Source organism: Phasianus colchicus, chromosome 2 (genome assembly GCF_987193195.1).
Source record: "Phasianus colchicus chromosome 2, bPhaCol1.hap1.1, whole genome shotgun sequence".
Taxonomy (NCBI): Eukaryota; Metazoa; Chordata; class Aves; order Galliformes; family Phasianidae; genus Phasianus; species Phasianus colchicus.
Window position 1 is genome coordinate 12,767,982 of NC_143437.1, and position 24,316 is coordinate 12,792,297.

Here is a 24,316-nt window from a genome sequence, read left to right on the forward strand (position 1 = left end):
GCAATAAATCAGTAGAGTAACAAAACACAAGGAAGATAAAATTGCAAGACTCACAAATAGTAGATTACAATCAGTAACATCACAATCAAACATCACTATGCTCCTGATTTCAAACAGCCCTATTCTGGCTGTGCTCATTACTCACTATTCATCGGTAGTTCCCTTCTTTCACTGAAGATTTTAGGGACTGACATTCTTACACTGTTATTTAGAACATCAATAAGAATGAAGGAGAACTGTTAAACCAAAATCCATTTAGATAATGCATTTCTTCCTACAAACTATCCTGTTAACATGCTGTCAAAAATAGCAACACAAAAAAAGTTTTCAGAATTCCATTGTTTTTCATCATTGAATCTGTTGTTTAGTGATGCTCTACATCATGATCACTAATCTTCAGTACTGATTCCAAAGTACATTTCACCAGCCCTATGCATACGTGAATCATAATGGTAGAAGCTACCTGCAAGAGAGCTTTGGTTCAGATTCATGAAGGGCACCCAAGCTCAGGAAGAACTCAAGCTAGGTGTCTAGTAACACAGTAGAAAGCACAAGGAAACTTTAATGATTAAAACCAAATTGATATGACAGCGCATTCAAGAAAGAAGTTACAAGTGTCTGCTCAAGTCATCTAATAGTAAAATATGAACAGTTAAAATTCAGTGAAATGTTTCTCCCATTCCCCCTGAAGCTGATATGCTTATGTTTAACCTGAAATAAATGTTTTGGACCAGGCCCCACAGGTCCTTTTTTCATCGTTAAGTTTTTAGAGACCAATTCTGTGTTTACTCCACCTCCTTCCATCTCCATACCTGAAGGTGACTCAAGATCACCTGGTTAAGCGAGGCAATACCCTCTGTACTGAAAAATGTAGGCTTGAATCTCTTTCATCTGAAGAGTTTACTGATCCAGGCCTCCCACTTCATGACTGCAAACTGACTGATCTTATATTACCGACCTCATGTAAGCAGCCCTTTATCTCTTCTTTTCTATGATTTGTCTGATCCATACGAGTATTAACAGAACAAGCAAGAGAGCTCTAAAAACTGACGTGAACTAGCTGGTCAGGGGCCAAACAACAGCTCTTAAGGAACCCTAATCTTGTGGACAAGAGCTAATGAAGTAACCTAATAGCAAACAAGAAATCCTGAATTTTCAACTAGTTCTTTAATAATTCTCTTAATATCATGACCTGTTACAGTCAAGAAGATGAAAGGCTATGCGACAGCAGATCTTTAATTAAAATTAGGGACTATTTCATTAAGAGTTTCCTCTGATGCATCTCAGATTTCCATGAAGACCCTTCAGAAGTGAGCCCATAATTCATTCACTGGGACACCTATTAGCCAAGGTGTTACTTATTTATCACACATACGAGAGAAGAATCTATGATTAATCAGAAAATTAAGACTGAGGTTTGTAGAACAGAAGATCAAGATACTTAATTTTACTAGAGTTCTGGTAAAGTATTCATCAGTGCTTACTGTACATTTCTGGAGACCAAGCAGTTGATGTCACCCAGTCAGATGGTGGTGTGTTTTAACAGTGGCAACAGTGACATGAAACACAAGCTATGTTCTGGATCGCCATGCACAGCTGCCACATCACAAAACGATGTCTCAACCAGCTCATCCACACAGATCATCCAATTACAATCAGGGCACTATGTACAGAGCTGAATAGCAGCTCTAGTGTGTTGGAAATGATGGTGGCAATGTCAGAATGTCACAAAATTTGCATGAGGTGAGTCCCATAAATGATCACACAAACAGAAAGAACACCATTATTTTTGCAGCAACTATTTTTGCAGGTAGACAGGGCTTAGACTGTAGATTGAAGGCCTTAGAGAAGACAAATTTTAGGCTTATCTTTACAGCTGAAGCTTCAATATCCTTTTCACCCTTCCTTCTCAAAGTTAGGCACCGGCTTAAGTATGTTCCTGAATCAAGAAGCGTTGGAACAAATGACTCATTTAACTCAAGGGAATCTATAGTAGAATCAGAATTGAAAACTACTTTCATAAGTTGTTGGACTGTGACTCAGTGACAAATTTATCTTTTCCCTGTGCAACAGGGAAGCACTTGATGCTTATCTGATTTAACACAAGCCATGCTAAATACTGTATCTAAAATAGAACATTTAAATGGTGGATGAGGAACAGAAAATAGAGAAAAAGGCTAGGAGAAAGAAGAATTAGGGATGACATTTTATGTCTTTTAAAAGCCTGACCTTTTGAAAATATCACTGTGTACATTTTAAATATTAATAAAGGCACTAGCTGTTAGAAGGCACAGGGCTGTTGTTGTGAGGTGACCTTTTATTGAAGTAAAAGAAAATTGACAGTTTTATTAGCCATAGAATACTCCAAATAAAAGCTACAGGGGAAAAAAAAGCAAGTAAAAAAGCTGTCATTCTAATTAGCTACATTCTGTAAATTAGTCTGAGGATGTGGTCATGTCTAAATATTGCTGTTGGTCCCCCTCTATCTCAGTCCAGACTTTCCAAACAGCTTCAGCAAGACAAAATAGCATTTCCCAGTTCATTTCTTTAAAGATATATTGTTGCCAGTGAAAAAAAAAAACAACAAACAAGAACGCTGGGACAAAAACATGACAATGAGATTTTCATGATTCAATGATTGTCACCTTGTATGTGTTACTACAGGCATCCTTCCAGCAGAAATTCTCAGGAATAATTAACATTAAGATCCTTCTTGAAATGACTTAGATTTATTCAGACTAAAACTTTGGTGCTACGTGATTAGGAAAGAAAACACTCCTTCACAGGTTCATCCCAAACCATTTGTTTTTCAATATTACCAAAACAGAAGAGTTGACTTCTTATACTCATTTTTGCTGGTGATAATCACAAGGGTTCAGCTGTCTGTGATTCAAGGCCAGATGATAAAGCACAGCTGTGTAACCTTGACTGAAGCTTATGAGAAAATTAAATTGTGAAAATGAGCTGTGAAAAACAAATGGAGACAGTCACCCAAGATAAGAAAGGTAAAATTGTAGGCAAATGTGGGATTCTTGAGATAGAACACTTAGCAGCTCAAGGACTTGAGAGAAAAAAAAGCCATCAACATGAAAGTGTATGAAGGCCTGCAGAAAAGAAATGAGACTCGTAAGTTAACAACACTTCATCAAGATCTGTTCCAAAAAGAGGATGTTCCAACAGAAGTACTTCCCTGCCCATCTCACTGATGACAACCTAGCCATCTCCTTTTATCTATCAGCTATACAATCTCCAGCATTGCTTCCAGGCAGAGGTAACAAGTTATGAAAGAATTAATTCAGATTCTACAACCCCTAGTAGAAATGAAGAAGCAGAGAAGGAGAAAAGAATCCTTCCTCATCCTTTAGATACCTTTCACTAACAAACAGTGTGCTACACAACATTTTCACACTTCACCACCATTTCCTTAATATGATGAGGCCTTTCATGCATTTCAACTCCAGTGTGTTTTTCATTATTTTATAGTGCACACCAGAGAAAAAGCCATGTTTACCAACTAGATTTGGTATTGGAGTTATTAAAGGGCAAAATCTGCCCTCCCTTATGTCACTGTCTGCATAAACATGGCATTTCAGTACACAGGATTTAGAGTTGATGTGCACCCACGTAAAGCCAGCTCTTAAACACTGTTCCACCAAGGCTATCAGAAGTGACAAGTTCTCAGAAATGGTGTCTGGCACTGGATTCATTCTAGAGGGAAACAAGTCAGCCTTCATCTCTTTCACAATGCCAAACAGCTAAGGGCCAGCATTGCCCATGTAAGCAATGGGGGATAGTTAGTCTGCAAATCCTGGGCTTTACCACTACTCAAATGCACTGCACACATGCAAGTAAAACAACTTTTTTTTTTTAAAAGCAATTTTCTGAATTATAATTTATTTTCTATTCTCAGTTTTTGGGGTTTTTTTTGTTTGTGTTTTTTTATTTTATTTTATTACATTCTTTGGCAGGATAGAACATCAAGCTATATTTGTTCAGAGAAGCAGGCAGGAAAGGAAAGTTAAGCCTCAAACAAGTATTTCTTCTGTATGCCACAGTTTAATCAGTTCATTCACATGGGGATGTGAATGTGAGATTAAGTACAAGCTAAAAATAAGACCAGGAAGCCACGAATAAATCAAGTGGGAGGGAAAAGACAGTGAAACAGTTGTAAGCAGATTTATAAGTGTTACCTGAAAAATAATCCATGTCAGCTGTGTGTATTTATCTATTTTTAAGTGTCCAAAGTATTTTAGACATAAGAAAAACATAGAAACACAGAAAGTGCACATATTTACCCTCTTAGTATTTAGTTTGATTTAAAAAGTACCTATTTTCATCCTTCCACTTTTGCCTCTGTACTGACGGTTAAGGATGCCTTGAGGGTACCATTATTTCACAATAAGGTGCAACAGCCACGAAAGGCAAATAACATCACTGATGAAGCATGCATCTGAAGGACAAAAGACTTGGCAAACACCACTGAACACCGCACACAAAAGGTCATACCCCTTTTTGGTGCCTGCTTAAACAGGAATTAATGATTGCAATACCTACTGATGTCAATGGAAGTAGTTCTCTGACGTCAGTAGATTTTAGGCTAGACATATGCTCCACACACACCACTTAACTATCCAGAATCTGAAGGTTATAAACATTTCCCTTTCTTTTTTCAGGGAGGGGAAAAGAATCTATCATAGTACTTAGATATCTCATAAAACAAAAGCTGTTTTTTATTATTAAAAAAGATTGCCAGCTAGTAGTTACTCCACCACAGAATGATGTATTAACTGAACTTCAGCTGAATGAGATCTTTGTCCTCTCTCAATGTAGAATAGTAAACATTCAAAAGTTACCAGATTAACAAAGCTGCATCATGAATGACAGAGTTATTTAGGGATGTAAAGAAAAAAAGATTAAAGAGCAAACTGCTAAGTACATTTGTGATAACAGGAATTAAACCTCCACAAAAACAAGTTGCTATAGCAAGTTTCCTTGATTAACTTATGTGACCTCAAAAAGAAAGATGTAAACCTTGGAGGCCCTGCAAACACTGAGTAGGCTGGGGAGTATCTTTCACAAAAGAGATTAAGTTTATTTCATACAAAACAACTAAGCACAGTCATTCCAGTAGGATTCTCTCAGTCTGCCAGTAACTAGGACTGATTACTTCAAGCTGTGTACAAGGAATCATCTCTTCTGAGCATCTTCCATCCCAATCTAAATCACTGTACTTAAATAACAACAATACACAGACTAATGCTCCTTAATGCTGCATTTTCCCTCAGTATCAGGAAAATTGCTGATTTTTAAGATGTTCCTGCCAGGGAGACACAAAGAACAGTTAGAAGACAGAAGTCTACTTTAATGGAGAAATAAATTCCTCTTTACTATCGACGAATATTTCACTTTTCTCCCATCTGTGGCTTTCGTACCTGTTTTGAAGCTGAAAAGCAGGTTTCTGCTGAAATAAAGCCTGAGGAAGTACAGCCCCCTCATTGTCTGTGGAAAGTGAAGTTACACTCTGGGGAAACGGCTAGAGATTTTAGCTTTTTGTCCAAAGATCTGAACACATGAATCATTTAACTGATATGAAGCATTCAACAGAAACTCTACTGGAATAAGAAAGCATTATATGCAGCTTATGATATACTATCTTTTAATGAACTGGAAAACCACTTTCAGTGAATCTGTTCACACCTGAGCTACAGTCCTGTGCCATGTGCCACTAAACCTCCAAGATTACCAAACGCAAGAAAACATCACCTCCAGCAAGCTCAGCAACCAGCCAGGATGACAGTCCAACCAAAATGACAGTTCCAGTAAGTCTGAAAATAAAACATCTACCAATGATAGGATGTCATAAGAAAATATATGCATCCTAATGGCAGAACAACAGAAAGAGCACAATTACCTAATAAAACAAGCATGTCCTTTTGGCAATTAGTAACACCTGTGTCAGAAGCTCAGCATAATAGGTGAAGAAGGAAAATGACTCCGCATGGAGAAAATTCTTAATATGTCATCAAATTTGAAATAATCATTTTTTTCCCTTGAACTGCAAAGTAGTCACATGATAAAACAATTGTCACATAAGAAAGAGAAAAGTAAGCCAGCTAAACAGAAAGAATGAGGAAAGCCTGGAAACAAAAGGGAAGGATAAGCATTTTTTATTAGTTTCTGAGGATTTGCACAGATAGTTAATATTTATAGAGCATGTTACATTTGGAGGGAATCTGAAGATGCTTAGGCATAATTTGGAGATGCCAGAAATATACAGGCCAACATTTTGTGTCAGCACTGACATTTTAATCAACAGTCAGATCTGAATTAGCACATAAATTTCCTGGGGATGTTTCCTACCTCAACCAGAACATGGCGCACGCAGCTTGTTCTTGTACCAGAGATGAGTGGGAAAAGACTCTATAAACATATGGTAGGCTGATTTGGCTCCATGACAAATGAACTGTAATCTGCTAAATGCAAGGATGGAGAAGAAACAGAGAAGATGCTCAAGCTGCTGGCTCAAGAATTTAAATGGACAGATGTTACCAGTCAAAGGTGGTAGGGTTTTGTCGTTGTTTTTGTTGCTTTTTAGTAGTTAAGCAGTCCTGCACTTATGAATGTTTTAAGCTCCCCAGTGCTTTCAGTATAGTGCTTTTCATCATGATGAAAACTCTCAGCATTAACATTTTATCCCCTCCTACTACAGAAGTCTCCACTGTGGTTAGCCAGTTCCACAGTGCCCAGCAGAAGAAGTGCCACACAGCTCATTTTCTGGCTAGATGAGATTTCTTTCAGTTTCTACAGTCATTTTATGGAGCATCACTACTTTAAAAGAATTGCTTAAATCATGGTTCCCTTTTAGTGCAATAAAGTTGGTTCAGTAACATGGACTGCAAATTTTCTCTGTGATAGAGGCATTAAGAATCTGCAGCAACTTCTTTAAGAAAAGAATAGCACACTTCAGCTAGGAGTGTAATTTAAAGTTCCTTTTTATACACCCTAGCAAACAGGCTGAACTCTTAAGGTAGTGGTCTCTCACCCTGACAATACTGGGAACTAATTCTGATATCTCTAAGTTCCAGATTCTCATGTAACTTGACCTCTGAGAATAGTACTTTTCTATCTTTGAGGATATTACTTTAAAGATTACAAAGATTTCAGTCACTGTGATCTTACAGGAACAAGAATGCTGGTAAAACAAGCTCTGAAAATAGTATTCAGTATCATCTGAATCTACATAACGTGCATAGCCATGGGCTTAACTGCAGACCGAAAACTGTTAGACAAATATATGATTTCACCTAAGCAGTGATTTAAGTCTCTTTATAAATAGATATTGCATTTACATATTTTTGCAGCCAATCTATTAAGGTGTCTTGACAGATTTAGATTCAAGTATTATGATCCTGAGAACGTAGCTCAAATGGACAGAGATCAAGGGAGAGTCAGGAAAATAAGAGACCTAGAAAACACAAGCTACAGAACAGGATTTGATGAACACAAAGAAAAAAAATAAGGCAGGAGAAGATAGCAATACTCTTCAAATAAAGAACTGCCAAAAGAATGATATCAGAATGGTGGATCAGAGAAGAAACTTGAATTATATCAGGAAAGATACGAAAAAGTTTTAGACTTCAAGACTGCCAGTGTTAAGAACAGGGAAGCACCATGAGCTCCTTGGATGTCACTTTGCTTTCTGAAGTTCAAGATGCACATTCCCCCTACTAACTTACTCAGAAACTCTTTTGTACTTCCACTATTCAAACACTGTAGGAATATATTAATGTGACAGATGAAATCAGAGTTTAAAAAAAAAGTCTTCCATGCCCAGTATGTATCCTGAAAAATGGTTTTATTTTTTTTTGAAAGTAAGCAACTATTTCAAATAAAGTTAGAATAAGCAGCATCCCATAGTTGGAAGCCTTTTTGAAGATAGCTGGAGGTTCCTGTCACTTTGCTTTACTCAAGAAAAGATTAAATAAGATGTGAAGCACAAACAAACCTAGTAACCATCTCTCTCAGCTCTATCTCAAGTATGTTGACAGTATTTCCTGCATATGCATTCTTCTGAGAGGCTGAGTTGTTGCTTGCAGTTCATGTTTTCTACACATTTGCTCTTGTATGCCAGACAAGTGCTTTTGAAGAAGAGTACCCAAACAAAACACATGTACCTATGTAATCACATTCAATCTTCAAGTGTCAGCTGAGAAAACAGAAGCATTACACAAGTGTCCTACCTGCTTCACTGCCCACAACAGGGCATGGAAATGGACTTCAGCTTTTAAAAGGCATTACTCTTGGTTTATCAAGGCACAACTTGTACAAAAGATTCTCCCTCATATCAGGTTGTCAGATTACCATTCCAGCCACACAGAGTACCTCCGAAAAAGCAGCAGTGTGGGTATTTAAACTGGTTACAAACATAATTATGAATTACTTACAAGCAGCTGGCCCTCAAGGAAGAGGCCTCTCAGAACCTACTATCAATCCATTATTTCATGTGGCATATTCTAGTGGTGCAAAATCAAGCAGAAATTCGAACAATTTAATGTTTGCTGAAAAAACCCACACAAATAAATGCAGAGCAGAAAAAAGCAGACTCTTACAGTGTCATGGCTTATTTCAAGTCTAGTTTTCTGTCTGCAGACATTTGATTTCTCTCTTACCCCCTTCCAGCAAAGGGCATTGCAAGAAACTGATTGAAATACAAGCCACAAGTTTATGGAGTTATCTGGTATGAATTTAACAGAATCAAACAAGTTGTAATTTTACTTACTGGGTAGGGAGGCTGGAGGACAGCATTCAGAAGTCGTATCATATCACAAAGCCACAATATTTCAAACCAGCTAACTTCCATACATGATGACCACCTAATGAATTCAGATCTAGAGGCCTCACATATAAACCTGAAATCAGCTGCCATGAAAAATGAAATCATATTTCACTTTAGCATAAAATCAAACATACGTGTGAATTTGTTGAATTCTTTGTTCATGCTCCTGTGCTATGACCGTTCCCACATACTTTTTCTTCCCCCATGAGGTGCAAAAAGCAGCTTAGCTGAGCCTTATAACACATTTATTTTGCAAAAGAACTGGCTGCCACTCTGCTGGATAACTTCTCTCTCATTTTACAGAAATTCTGAGGACAGGTTTGTGACTACGTAGCATCAACAGCAGGCTGATACATTGACTAGTGGCATAGTGGATATAGATATTTGGTCCCTAGTTCAATAACAGACTTAGTCTGTTAATGTATGGCCAGATGGCATCTTCCAGACAGCTGCAAATGAGGAGGGGCAGAACAAACTGAAAGCTGTGTTAATGCAGAGCTGATTTCAAGTAAGCAACACTGACCAAAAGGTTGGGGAAAATTCATTCAGGTTTGGCTTTTCTGGGCACCGGGGCCATAAAACAGCCTGCAAGGGACACTGAATGACAGAATGCATCTGTCACTATGCAGTAAATGAATACTTACTCCCCTCCCAGAGCCCTACACCCATTTTTACAGAAGAAAAAGAATCTCTGCTTTTTGGATTCTTTGGGCAGGAAATATTATACATATGATCTGCATCCAATTACAATAATCCATAAGGCTCCAATTTTAGTTTTAGCAGCATAAGCAGGTAATGTAATAATTATTAATGCTTTTGCCAAAACAGATTCCTGGAGCTTTTATTTATATGAGTACTGTAGTTCCAAAAACTCTCTGTGCCTGCTCTCTGACAGAGTGCTGTATTTGGAAATCACGAGTGGGAGTTTAAAATAGGTTCAGCACACAGCTCACACTGTTCCCATCCCTGACATCCATATGGGGTTTGGACAATCTGGAGCTTTCTTTGAAAGGACCCACTGTGTATATTGCAAAGTAAAGTTCTATATTTGCTGCTATTAGGCTCAGCAAGTTTCAGCACTTTAAGATGTCACTAACTTGATAAACAATGAGGTTTATAAAAGCATCTGATGGCTGAATAGACGCATGCAGGATCAAATGTTTGCCACAGAAGCAATCAAACAAATTGATGAACATAAAAAAGTGATTATAGAACTATAACTGTTCTATTATTAACCAACAATCTGCATATCCTCCTCCAATTAATGCTAGAAAGGAGCTGTGAGTTAGTAGAAACCTAATTACTGGCATAACACTTCGTTGATTAGAAGTGCAGTAACAGTCATTGCTCCTACTTCATTTATGCAAGGACCATAATAATAAGCCAAAGGATGTCAGTCAGTCACTGCTTTCCTGCCAGAAGTTTCCGCCATAGCAATAGCTTCTAGTGTAAATGCACTCCTCTACCCATGTCACTCAGCTTGGTAATTGCCTTGCCACTCACATAAAGGAAACAATTTCCAGCTCTGATGGGATTTTGTCTGCAATGTGAAACTGCTACTGCAATTTCAGCAGCTAGGTGTTAGATAGGTTACTTTGGCAGATCATAACACGAAACTAATCTCTAAAAAGCAGGTGGAAAGAGAGACTCGCAGGCTGGTAGGTGCTAGGAAAATGGTGCTGTCCAAGTGATTAACATAACATGCTAGGTGAGGTGGAACTGAGACAGAAAGAATAAAGTGGAACCCAGAGAAAAAAGTTTCTCGGCCATTTTCCTTTCATCAGGAACATCTCATTTCAGTTTATCTGTCAGAAACTCTCATGAAACCATATACAGTTATTTTAGATGCCACAGGCTGCCGACTAGCAGGGCCACTAGCTCAGGGACAGCAAGCAAAAGCAAACATTGTCTGCTTCCCATCTGCAGCAACAGAAAACAGTTTTTATTGATCACCCTCCCCTTACTTTCCAGGAAGTTACAGGTTTTTAATTGTCCCAAAAGAAATAAATTAATCAGAAATACAGTTTCCGGGTAGCAAGATGAGGTCAGAGTAAATGCAGGTGTTCACTTTTCATTGGTTACAGAAAAGTACATACAGAATGCGATCCCATTTTAATATTCCTTTTTGAAAGAGGATCATAGCAGAAAGACAGGAATGAGACAAAAAAGAAAAAGGAAAATAACCAACCTATCACCCTGTAGCATCGATCAGAGAGAATCTCTAGTCTTATAGTTCAAAGTCTCACCCTACAGATGTAACGGGCAATTCAAAACAGCCAGGCTGTTCATGAACAAACTGGAAAACTGTATTCCTGTATTCACAAAGTTGCTAGTGCACGAGAGCAAAGCATTATATTCAATTCATACAAATTCTATTATATTCTATTCATACAAACGCACATATTCAGCTACTAGAAAAATAAAGCCCTAAATTATTGGAGACCCAAAACTTTAGGATATCAGAAATGGTGAAACGAGTTCTCTATCAGTTACCAGACAGTCTGACCCACAGGTACACACATTCCAACAGTGAGCATGCTGCAACATTTCATAGGAAAATTAAAAACAGCTCATCTCATCTACTTCTGTTGCTTCCAATGATGCTTTGGGTTCATATTATATCTATTGCTTTAACATTCAATACCAGTCTCCCACAGTTTTGTAGCAGGACTGCAATTAATTCTCTCCAACATACTTCCCATTTTTGAGCTTATGTGAAGGTCTTAAATATACTAAGTTTCTCATCTCATCATGGTGTTACCTGTAACAACCACGGCTCATACCTTTACCAAGTATATCAAGTTCTCAGGAAAAAAAAACAAAACCCACAAGCCTTCTTTTGCTCAAACAGTTTGACTTCAACTGCAGTAAGAAACTTTAAAAACCACTGTAGCAGTTCAGAGGTAAAAAGATCTGATTGCTTAAATGCAACACTACATCTGGACTTCTGAATGATTACGGCCCTTTTTCTTATAGGGCAAATTGAATACACTCAAAGCACAGACTCATGGAAATCCCTTAAGGTCAGCTGAAGCCCCCAGTTTCTCCTCCATCCAAGAGAAAGCACGGTAGCCATTCTTACCTTCAGAAACACTGTACAAACTTATGATGTACATCTCCAGAAGCCTCCAACAACGCCAGAAGCAATCAGGATTTCAGCTATTACTAATTCTAGAATAGCAAAAAGAAATAAGATTTACACATTTTTTTCCACAAACAACACAGACTAAAATTTAAGATAAACATTTGAAAGAATAATACTATTATGTTCTTCATCTTAAAAAAAAAAAAGAAAATAATCCCTCCTTGGCAAATATCCAGCTTTGTATTGATCACTTCTTATTCCTCACATATGGTGAAAGGTTAACACTGACTACTCATTAAATAAAAAGAGATATGCAAAAACAACCCACGCTTCACTTTCTTGTGCAATCACCAGCAGTACTCCATAGTTGAATTGTGTTTTATTTTTAGTAGGGTATATTTATCTCCCACAGCACTTTCAAGAAGTAAAAAACAAGCAGAAATTAAATAAGCTTGAAACACAACCTGAGCAAGAATGTTTTAAAAACGCAAAGAATCATTAAAGCAGAACTTAATGTGCAATCACAAGTTTAGGACAGTTATCTTCACACACTTCCTTACTCCATATTTTCAGTAACTCTCCTATGCTCTATTCTCATTCATCCTAGATTTTCTTAGCTTTGTATTTCACTTTCTCATATCTACTTTTCCTCCCTATGAAAAGCTACTTTCCTGTTCCCTTATTTTGAGAAGGAAAAGAAAAGCATTTTTATAGAGTTATTATACAAATAAGTAAGAAGCTACTACATACTTTAAAAAGGAAACAGCATTCATAGCAAATCACAAAACAGAATTAAGTAGTGTAACACAATGGAAAGTATAGCAGTAACAGCAGAGCAGCAAGGTCCCGGGCTGCAGCAAACTACTCAAATACAAGACCCATAGATACAGAAATAAATAATAATAATAATAATAATAATAAACTATTTACCTTCAAAAAGCCACCAGCAGCAAAAATCTCAAGAAAGATCCCCTTGCCTCCACTGCCAACCCTTAAATGTGATCTAGGAAGGGGTGGATCCTGGCTCCAGCCCTTCTGGTCACACAGGTGCGTTGCATAATGGCATGCACCTGTGCTCCCCTGGGTTGGCCCTACTTCCCACCAGGTGCTCAATCACCAGACCAGGCCATGATTCAGCATTTCTGGTACAAGTACATAGATCCTTTCTAGTAAAAGCAGAAGCTGTTTCCAAGTATGTCCTCCAAGGTACAGGGATTTCTCCAGTACATGTAATTTTCTCCCAGATAAGCTTGTAGTGAATCACAAAACAACAGCCACGCCCAATAAGCAACCTCAGCATGAGGTTCTGTATAAGCTACCTTATCCTAGAATTGTTAAGGTTAGAACAGATCATCTAGTCCAACCATCCAGCTCCACCAATACTGCTCACTAAACCACATCCCTAAGTACTACATGTTGTATTGGAAATGGAAAAATTGTGTGGAGATGGGAACTTAATTGCATGACTTGTGATTTCACTCCCTACACTTTGTTGTGTGCTTACCTTTGAAATGCACAAAAGCAAGCTCTACTCAGGCAAACAACACATTTGGAACAAACTCACAACACCTGTGTTCCAATCCTTCATGCACAAACTACAGAGTCAGGCAAAGACAAAAATGAGGGCAATAAAAAAAAAAACAAACCCAACAACAAACACTACCACCTATTTCTTATTGTAACAAAAAAGGCATGAACAAATAAAACCGGCACAGATGACCTCAGGAACTTTACCCCACGTCTCCCTAAGTGTTCCACCTTTGCCTCCTCTCCTGAATCCAGCTAATGTCTCCTCCTTGCTCTTTCCTGTTTCTGAGGTCCCTGTTTGCTAACCACCTGTGTCTCCAGAGCAGCTTGGCTAATTTGGCTGTGACAGCTATTAGTCGCCAGGCAACACCCAGCGCTAGCTTTTACACGTCTATCCATTTACTCATTTATCCTTTTCTTTAAGAAGATCAGAAAGTCAGCATGCTACAGACATGAACAGAAGGAAGCACCTCAAATAAGAGCGCATTTCTCACACTTAATTCATATCATGTTTATGAATATTCATAAGAGGAACATAGCCAAGATGGAAAACGGTATTTTGGGGATAAGTAACAAATGCAGCTGCTGATTAGCTTTGTAAAGGCACACATGAAAATTGTCACAGCTTTAAATGATTGCAAGAAAGGGTCTTCCGCATCTCAAAAGCCATTCTTAAAGCAAGAAATACTCTGGCATATTTCTATTTAGCAGAATGAACCCTAAAATGACTAATGTTTCAAAATGCCTTCTGTGGTCACTGTAAAAGGGTCATGAAGACAAAAGACATAAGTGTCACACAAGCAGTCTTCAGGGATTAAAAAAAATACACAAACATTTCTAAATGCAGTTCAGCTGACATAACAAGAGAGGCTCAGTACTCCAACAACTTTTCCCACAAAGCAGAGCTGTCATACTTCATGTTAAAGATACCTCGTTAATGCTTATGTGATCATGTAACAGCCACATCAAGTCTGCAGGAGAGCAAGAGACCCCAAACAGAGAGGTCTTTGGAGCGTTGTTTGCATTTAGTAGAATTAAGGAACCCTGTGACTATTAAGGTTAATGGAATCCCCAGAATAATGGTGTGCTCAAAAAACCAGCCCTGTGGATGGAGAATTCTGCTGAACTGTCCTCTGGACTTTAATCCATTCTGTGATTCTGTGATAGCTGAAGGAAAAAACCTAAGTGATGGCTCAGCCAAGAGGCTGTTGTCAGTCACTGAAGGTTTCCTACATCTTTGGAGTTGTTTTTTTTTGTTTGCTGTTTCTTTTTGTTTGTTTTTACTGTGTGTGTCACTGCTTCCAAGGTTGTAATCAAGAGCTTAATTCTTTGTTGCTGTACGTTCAATTTGCATTCTTGCATTTACTTTCATATTGGAATTTGCCTGTGCCATGTAGCCCAGTAGCAGCTGCAGCAAGCTATATTGTTTCGCCAGAAGACAACAATATCCAGAAAAATAAGATTCCATAAAGAACCTGAAATATCCCATCAAGACTAGCTGCTCTGAAGACTGGTATTATCAAGATACAAAACACAGGAAAAAAACCCAACTTCTAATTCAGTCACACACAAGTAGGGGAAGAGTTGGTTTACACAATACAAGGGAATTCAAACATTAGCTGATCTTGACAAAAACAGAACCTAGGTTTAGCCACTTGTAAGCTTAATAAGAAAATATGACTTTCACCCAGCAACCTGAACAAGATTTCAAAGAACATTTGCACACTCCCTAATCTCTAACTCTTAAGACTACATTGGCAGTGCTGTATGTGTGGATTTAAAGAGCTGCGTGACTATTAGCAGCTGTACCTGATTATGTGCCAATTAATACTGGAGCTCCCACAGGGTTAATATGGATGTTTTCCTTCTTCTACTGTTCATTTTCATCTGGCTTTGAACAAAATCAATGAATTACGCTACACGCGTTCTCTCACTGTTAATGCAGTCATTTATTATGGTTATTAACCTGCTATAAATCCCAGAGAACTTTGACAGATCTTACTATTTTAGATGGGGGATTTATAAGAAACATTTAGGAAATCATTTGTAGGAGCTGAATGTCCCATCTCCAAACTACATGCCCTCAGAAGCACCAGGCTTACCAATTTTGTCTCATTCACCAATGTGCTACCCAGAATACCTACCTGTCTCTCTGTTTTTCTGTAACAATGCCTGTCCTGGTGAACACTGATAATCACAGAGGAATATAAATAAACAGATTGGAAACCAAATCCAGAGACCAGAGGGAGGCCTAGAACCATTGCTAGGCCACACAAGTTGACTGTGGTTAGGTAGCCACCAATGAACGTGGTTGTGTGTGCTGGTGGTCTCACATGGGATTTTGACAGGGAAATTTGCAACTGTTACTCCTAAATATACTTCTCAGATACCAAATAATTCATTTGGCTCTTTATTACTTTATTTCACAGCCCCTTGGCTCCTCAAGTTGAGCTTTGTCACAGAAGCTGCATCCCTTGGCAGAGTTGGACACCCATGCTCTGTCATATTGGTGCTCCTGTCTGTGCATATAAAACAAAACCCTTTGGCTGTGATTTTGAAAGGCTACTAAAAAGGCTTATTATCATGAGTTGTCTTAGCTCAGGTCAGTCTGCTGTTTTTGAAAACTCTCCTTCTTGGCCTTAATATATTTTTTGTAAATAGTGTATAAATGTTCTGGGAATTAATACTCTCCTTCTCATAGTGACTGCATGGCACAAAAAGAAACATCACCTAAAATAGCCATCAATTTAAAAGTGTAAACAATTTATTCTCAGCCAGCTGGCTTGTGATATGAATGTCTCTAGATCTGAAAGCACAGCTTTCTCCATTTCCTTAGTAAGTCTGGGTAATTTTGGGTCTGGGTCTGTCTTTGCAAGGCTCTTTCACCTGGGAACAATTTGTGGCTCACATAAGCCACCAGACTTCTGCAGTATAGCCTTATAATATACACAGTACAATTTAACATTGGTATTGATTACAGCACAATTCTATGAAATAGGACAGAAACCTCTGCTGGCCTTTGAGGCCATTTTGCTACAGGGCAGGAATCTGCATTGCTTTAACACATTTATCACTTACCATTTATGTAATCACACCTGAGTCTGTTTTAGAAAATCACTGAGAAATTCATTGATTTTGTGTGTGCGTGTGTGTTTTCAAATGTTCCTTATCTTGTTTAAGTTCTGAAACCTACTGCCCCACTGATTGGTTTGAGGCTATCATTTCCTCTTTATCCATGTGGCTGAGCCTAATAAGTCAGGAATGAAGAAACGGAGATACAGGCTTCCTCTTTCACACAGGGGAATTGTTTATGTGGGCAACAAAAATCACCTGAGTCAAATTTTTGGCCCTGCTGTTGTCATCAGAAAGTTGATTTTGGCAGAGCAGCATTCTCTCTTTGGGTCAAGTAAATCCATCCATCTCTCACTGTCTTCTAATACCTGCAAAAAGACAGGATATATACATCAGGATGTAATACACAGTCTGCAGGAGGATCTCTAGATAAGTCTATTTTGAAACATTTCCAGCATTGTTTTAATATTTCTGCTTGCTATAGGTGTTTGAGATGCTACATACATTGCTAAATTTCAATAGGAGCAATATATAGAATAGGTTGGTCAGAGAGAAAATGGGAGAAATAAATTTCAGATATAACCTCTTCTGGTTGCTTTTTCCCCATTTTCATCAAGAACTCCAGGTTTTTCGTTGCCATCACATTGCAGGTGGAAAATGAAAATATCTTATGTCAAACCTGTTTGGACATTAGGTTTTGGTATTTGGTTTTTCCCATTAATATAGAGCTTCCCTGCAACTCTTGAGCTTATTTTATTACCTACAAAAGATCAGCCATATTGTGTGCTAGAGCACATGCATAATGTGCTTTCTGTTAATCTCTTGGTTATTAAGCCATGCTCTAGCTATAAAGCTATGGTTCAGGATCCAAGCAGAGAAATACAAGGGCTGAACTTAACACAGACATAAAATATTTGTTTTCATTTCTGATGCACCACTGGCCAGCTGTTTCCAAATGTGATATTAATCAAGGAAGTGTAGAAAATATTCTGACTACACAATTAAAAAATGATAACCCCTTACTCTACAAATGAATACATTAGCGTTGTTAATAATCACTTGATATTAATACAAAGCTGTGCTGTCATCTGCAACAGAACAATAGCTGATGGAGTTATATATGGCCATTACATTACCAGGATGCCTGAAGCCTTATGCTGACAGTAGATAAAGCAAGCAACTGGATTTAATGCATTTACCTGAGTTAAAAATATATACGTATATATCATACCTTTAATTTAATATATGCATGTTTTTCACTGTGAACAGTCTGGGCTTCAGGGCACCAGACAGTTTATTCAGGATTATTCGTATGGATGATAGCACTTTATGGTCTCCAAAATAGGCTTATTCATTATATTGCTTTCTGCTAACAGGATTTCTGCAAGATGCTCATCAAGTGTTTTTCTGCGAGGGTGTCCCTGAACCATGAAAACTGTAAACTGATGTGAGAGCGATTTCAGAATCACAAAGCAAATATGAAAAGAATACACTTTGTTCTGATACAGTCCTTTGATCAAAGAAAACATTTTTTTCAGGCATGAATGAATGACTGGGAGCTGAGGGGAAAAAAAGGACTCATTTAGAATTATTAACTTGATTTTCAGGTTGATTTCTAACACAAAATGAAAATAAATAGTCATCATCTCATAAATCCATGAACACAGTTATCTAAGTAAGGCAACATATGTTTATACTAGCTGAAAATTATGCCAGTTGTATTTATCTGAACCCATAGCCTACCAGAAATCTTCCACGTTACTGAACAAGAATTCCCTGATGTGCTAAGGGCATCCAAGCATTTCAGTTAGCTCATTCCCAGCAATTAGCAAACAGAGCCTTGGTCAGAACAGACCAAATACTAATTTAGAAACTTAAGATTCCAATGGCTTTCCTCTCCCCCCCCACTGTATTTTTTCTTTTTGCTTCCCTTCTGTTTTAAGGCTCAAAATCTTAGCTGATATGGACTGTGGCTCCTTACTTTGTGACTGTCACTTACGTTCTACATTTCTTCAGGTAGCCTGTCAAATAAGCTGCTTTCTAGGGCTATACTACCAGTTTATTATGCAATATATTGAGAAAATAAGGGAATGGGTCACAAATGCATAGGAAACACTAAATTTATTAAGCATATTTACCACCACGGTCTTTTTGCCAGTGGCTTTTTCCTATGCAGAACTCAATTTTTTTTCTTAAATATTGACTTGTTTTAATTCTCTAGTTATTCTAGTTATTCTAAAACAATCAATAATATATTTTCCTGGCAGTGCATTTCCCCAAACTTTTCATAACTGACCAACAGAAGATCAATGTTGGAAAGTTTGTTTCCTCCAGTCCAGCTCTAACTGATTATTTATTTATTCAGAAAAAAAAAAAACCAAAAACTCACAACTACCACACAGCACTGTTTGCTCTCACTAGCATGTGAGCTTGTAAAATATTGGTCTTTTGAAATTGTTGCTGGAATTTGAAATGGCTCAGGAGTGTTCCTCTGAAATAAATTTCAGAAAAGGAAAAAGATCCTTCCAGTTCATTCTGAAATTGCTGGGTTCCGTTCAGGAAGTGAGCTTAAAAAAAACTCTGCCTCATGTTAGGTAAGTTGGTATTGCATCATTTGACTAAACCAAAGCATTTACACCATTATCGTACCAATTGGTAAACAGTTCAGCCTGCACAGAGAAACTGAAGGTCATTTCAACAATTTAATGATGCACTGTCTCCAACAAAATAAACCAGGATAAAATGTTTCAGAGTTCTTCAAACAGAATTTGGTTTTCATTTCTAAAACAAAGAATTACTTTGTTTCAGGTTAGTCCTGATAGTTTTTTTTTTTTTTTTTTTTTTTTAGTTTGTCATGTTTTAGTGTGGATTTATTCTCAAATGCAATTAACAAGTTTCAGATTGTTGTATTTATTTACATTTCATGAAGGATATGTGACCAGAGGAGAAACCACTGTCTCTACTGTGGCGTCCTTACTGCCACACTGCTGTGAGAGAGATTGTTCAGTCAGCACTTGGAGATGCCTAATCTGCTGATGAAATATCCTGCTAAAATATATGATATACCCAAAAACATGGTTAAGCCCCATGCTCAGGAAATTCAGAAAGATTTTATGGAGCATCTCGGTACTATAAACACAGGGAAGACAGAAGAGAGGGAACACTGGTGATTGCTCTCAAGTCTGTCACTCCACACGTCTGTAAAAGAAGGTGCTGTTACATGGGATTTCTTAGTTATGTAGTACCAGAAAAGCCCACAGCGTACAAAAATGACAGAATCTACTGCTTTAATGGGTCAGTGTGACCCAAATCAGTCAGCGAAGGCTCTGGAGAGGATGGGGTGACCTGAGGTGGGACAATGGCAGCCATCTCCTGCCAGGCTGGCAGCTCCCAACATGGCGCCTCCCCTTCCCTCCCTCAGCGGACACAGCTCCAGCACCTGTCAGCTCCTTCCCCTCAGACAACAGGAGCAATCCACCCCAGGAAGCACAGGCACAGGTGATGGCCGCTGTGAGGGCCCTTCCCTGCAGAGAGGGAGCTGAGCAGAGCTGAGCAGGCTGCAGCTCCAAAACATCACCTCCAGCCTTCATCCTAATCTCCTTTGATCAGCTCTTCATTCTTATTCCGGTCCTGAATCTGGGATATGCAATGCTTGGCCACCACAAGTGCCAAGTCCTAGGTTATTTTTATTTAAATACCACCTCAACATTTCATTTCTATCCTTCCTGATGTGTTGCTGCCTATTACTCTTTTATTAGCTTTCCCACTCTGCTTTTAAGCCATCCCCAGCAGCGTGCTAAGCACTCCAAAATGAATTTACCTTCTCCCACTGTAGTATTGCTGTTACCAGCAACAGCCTCATCATTTACTCTGCACTAAAACACAGGAAAGGTTCAGCCCTTGGGTAAGATTTCTGGTTCTTCACTCTAATAACTAGTGCCACTAACACAATAAAATTTTATATCATTTTTATTGGATCCCTCCTAGAGACTTATTGGAGGAGCACTGCCTTGCAGAGCAGATGTGTGAAGCTGCAGACAGAATTGCATCTGTTGCCTTTTGCCACAAATTGTTCCGTGTTGTCCCCTGCTGACAACGAAATTTAACATACTGTCACTGCGCATCACAATTGTAATAAAATCATTGTTGAACATAAACACATTATGCCCTTCTACCTTTTTTTTTTTTTTTTTTTTTTAAATAATAAACTGACTTAATTTCCTTTACAACTCCCTCCTTATCCTCCAAAATAGATTTTCCTTCTGGCCTTGTTATTCCCTGGAGCTGGGCCAGCTCCAAAAGTTTGATACTGCCTTTCACAGCAGTCCTGAGATTGAAAAAAAGAGTACATGTGAGGTGGGGAAAAGCACGTAAGAATCTGCCACTTCCTACTAAATCAAGAGATATTTGGCACTGTATTTCTTGATTGTTGTTTTTGTTTTTTTTTTTTTAAATCCAGTAAGTGTTGTTTACAGGCAAAGAGAAATAAGTTGTAGTCCAGATCCAGATAACGAATAAAAGAGAAAATCTGTATTTCCCAGTTGCAGAAAGTCACCAGCAGCCTTTAATTTCCAAGCTGGGGCAATGCCCTGCTTTTGCTGCAGCCTTGTATGCTCTGCATATGGCCTGGGTCACTTGCAGCCACTCTGGTCTTTGGGGTGCTGGATAAACCAGCTGCTACTTGCTGATTAACACAGAAAAGAAAAGAGTCCAAGACCACACGGTCAGGCAAAGACACACTTATTTTGCTCATTTTCCAAGCTTTCCAAGCTCAGGAGGGAACCTGAATGCCTGTAACACGTGGACACTAGGACTGGAGGATCACAGTGTCAGCAGGAGGTGTTTTGGTGCTGTGCTGGGAAAGGCATTTGGCTCCCTCCAACTGCATCCAGCTTCAAGATGGCTTGGGGCTGTGGCTGTACATTGCTCTAAACAAAACTGTCACCTTCTGCCATCCTCATGGTGAGGCACTGATGAACCACTGAAATATGTGGGTATGGTGCCAAGCTGGGAATGCAGCCGACACACACAGCAATGAGGGGAAGCCAATGGGATTATGAGTGAAAATCATATCCGCAATAAAAGTGACAAGAGCGGTCACAAGCCTTTTAAGGGGCTCTATCTTATTTGCATTTTCTTATGCTGCTTAGAAAACTTAATGAAGTTTCGCTTTTGACATTAAGATAAACCAGCTCTGGGATGGTGCTGTCAGCTGTGCTAATTAAAAGTCAGCCTCTGAGTGCTTAAAGCCTGTCTATGCTTGAAAATACAGTTCGAGGTAGTGCATAAATTCAAAATGTAGTTGTTATTTCAGCTAAATCTTTAAATCAATGTATTTATTTTGGGATAACACTGCCTTTAAGCTTGAATCAAACGGAAACAGAACAGTTGCTTCTTTTCTTTCAATGCATAAGAAACAATTGAGCAGTGACCACTGCAAAGCTTTCCTGTGCACAAACCTTCACATGGCTGCAAAACAGCAGCACTCCATTCTGTATACTTCCTTTGCACACTGCTTTGCCAGCTGAACTGGAGCTGTAAGTAACTGATACATTTCTTCAAACAAAGTGCTAAACTAAATTGATACAGATTACAGTGATTAAATTTTTAAGGACCTTCAAGAATGCTGTTACAGTATAGGGTCTGAATAAGAAATCTTAAAGCTGTAATAAAATACTTTAAGAAATATGAAGTACTTTTTAAATAGAAAGTTAAGAATAGAGCTAGACATCTGAACATGTGGAATCATCTTTATGAGCATTGTAGGAATATAATTATCAACTGATTTAAGAAATAGCTGGAAAATTAACACTAGGAAATATTACAAATACCTATTACCATCAAATGTGGTTTTGAAATTAAATTCCAAGAACTCACACAATATCCATATCCTTCGGAAACATCAGAATACCTGAAAAGCACAAAACAAAGCTCCCTGTCTTCCTCCCTCTCATGTGCTGTTCTCCCAGCTGCAAGTGTCAGGCAGTGCTTTCCTGATGCTTGCTAAAACAGAAATGGCAGCTACAAACTATCAGCATTAGGGAAATATGTCTAAGACAAGGACGAGAAAAAAAATGTATCAGAGCAACATAACAAAAACCACTTGGCTCTCATTGTTGAAATTGGACGATAGACACGAGGCAGAAAGATGCTGTTTGAAAGAGAAGGCTGTTCCCACTCAAAAGAATGAACATGAGGAAAAATAACTGCCATTTTGGGTGCTCTTCTCCAGTTTGCATTGTTGGAGTCTCATGGGCAGTAACTTTGGGTTAGATCTTTGGTTTCTGGCTTCTCCAGCTAAGAAAGCCAGTGAGATTTGGAGTTTTTTTCAGAATCTTAAATGTAGAATCATTACTTGCGTGAAGGAAGGCAGAATGGCCTTCTGTCATCCATTATCAGCACAGATTTTGGAGAACATTGAGGAAAAATGACAAATGGAGAGTCACATCTAGTAAAAAATACTCTTCATGTGAAAATAAACAGTTTGAGAGTCCTTGCAAGGGTGTCTGATTGCGCCTGTGTAATATGAGAAAAAAAAAAGCAAACAAAAATCAAATAGCATTTTTGCTCTTATACAAGGTAGAGAAAAATAGGATTGCACTGTAGATGGGAATAGACTATTATCTACAAAATTGTAATCATATTTCCTAATTGTCTGCCTTCTATTTCTGGAGGGAGTCCTCCAACATTTCTTCTTAGAGGTCTGCAGTAGTGGGTTCCCACTGAACAGTCAGCTGATGGTTCAAACACTGCCACCTTCCTACTACACAAATGGAAACTTCTGCTTCCCCTCTGTTCTGGAAGGGATGCTGGTAACACAGAGCTACCCGCCATGAGGGAATATGAAAGAAAATATACAATATTAATAAATAAAATGCAGCTACAAAATGTTCTGAAAATTGTTTAGTAGGAGGAGGAATGTTACATACTATTACACAAAGGCAAACAGCCAACAGGACTCCTACACACACATAAGTATTTATATGAAAACATATAAACACAGGACAGGACCACACGATCACTTTCCAGCCTGCCCTGAAGGAAAATACAGCATGAAATTAGTAGTGGTCATCCAGCTGGGATGAGGTGTTCCTCCTGCTGGTATCCAACCGCTTACTTGAAATTGAACCACTTGGCAGTGGCAGTGCACCACTGCTGGAAACCACAAACAAGTCAAAGCAAATAAACAATCTCAAAATTAGGTTTAAAGCAGAGGGGGGAAAAAAAAAAAAAAAAAATCAAACGTCATTTGAAAGCCTACTAAAATTGACTGATGTCTACAAGAGTGCTCGGTAGTTCAGTGATTCTCTGCTGAACTTCAGAAATTGAGAAAAACAGAGAAACAGTCTTAGATGAAGCAATAAATAATGGACACTTTCAACACATAATTTGCATTTGAATTAACTAGGCTGGCTAAATTAATTCATCTGTTATGAAAGAGGAATTTTAGTGTCTATATTTTCAGGCTCTCTACTGTGCTAAGTTAAATGGGCATTGAGGCAGAGAACACTGGGTTTGTAGAAGTTGCCAGTAAATTAGTTACCTCCTAGCTATTATCTAGCTTTACCCTCATGTTTTGGAAGCTTAACACTGATGATAAGAATTGTTCCAGAGCCTTGTCTTCTCTCCACTGTTTGCACTAGTGATGATGTACAGCTACAATTTCTCTTTTATATGATATAGGGGAATGGGAGAATTCAGCCAAAGGTTTTGTCTGAAACGTTTTTCCAGGACTCCATCCCCAAAAGGATTAAATAATGTAAGTTTATTTTGTATTAAATATTGATTTAAAAGAC

At 38.3% G+C, this 24,316-nt stretch overlaps 1 protein-coding gene across 6 annotated transcripts in view; it reads right to left on the reverse strand.

Moving 5' to 3' along the window:
* SPTLC3 (serine palmitoyltransferase long chain base subunit 3) overlaps nt 1-24,316 on the reverse strand; it is a 293,417-nt gene that overhangs the window by 140,983 nt on the left and 128,118 nt on the right. For 5 of the 6 annotated variants that reach the window (XM_090134807.1, XM_090134808.1, XM_031598140.2 and 2 more), the window contains 2 exons: nt 16,779-16,888; nt 11,919-12,007 (listed from right to left, as the gene is read on the reverse strand). The gene's annotated coding sequence lies outside the window, so the exon portion shown is untranslated. Of the gene's footprint in view, nt 1-11,918; nt 12,008-12,851; nt 12,905-16,778; nt 16,889-24,316 lie in introns of those variants that run through there. The other variant, XM_031598131.2, reaches the window with a different exon arrangement.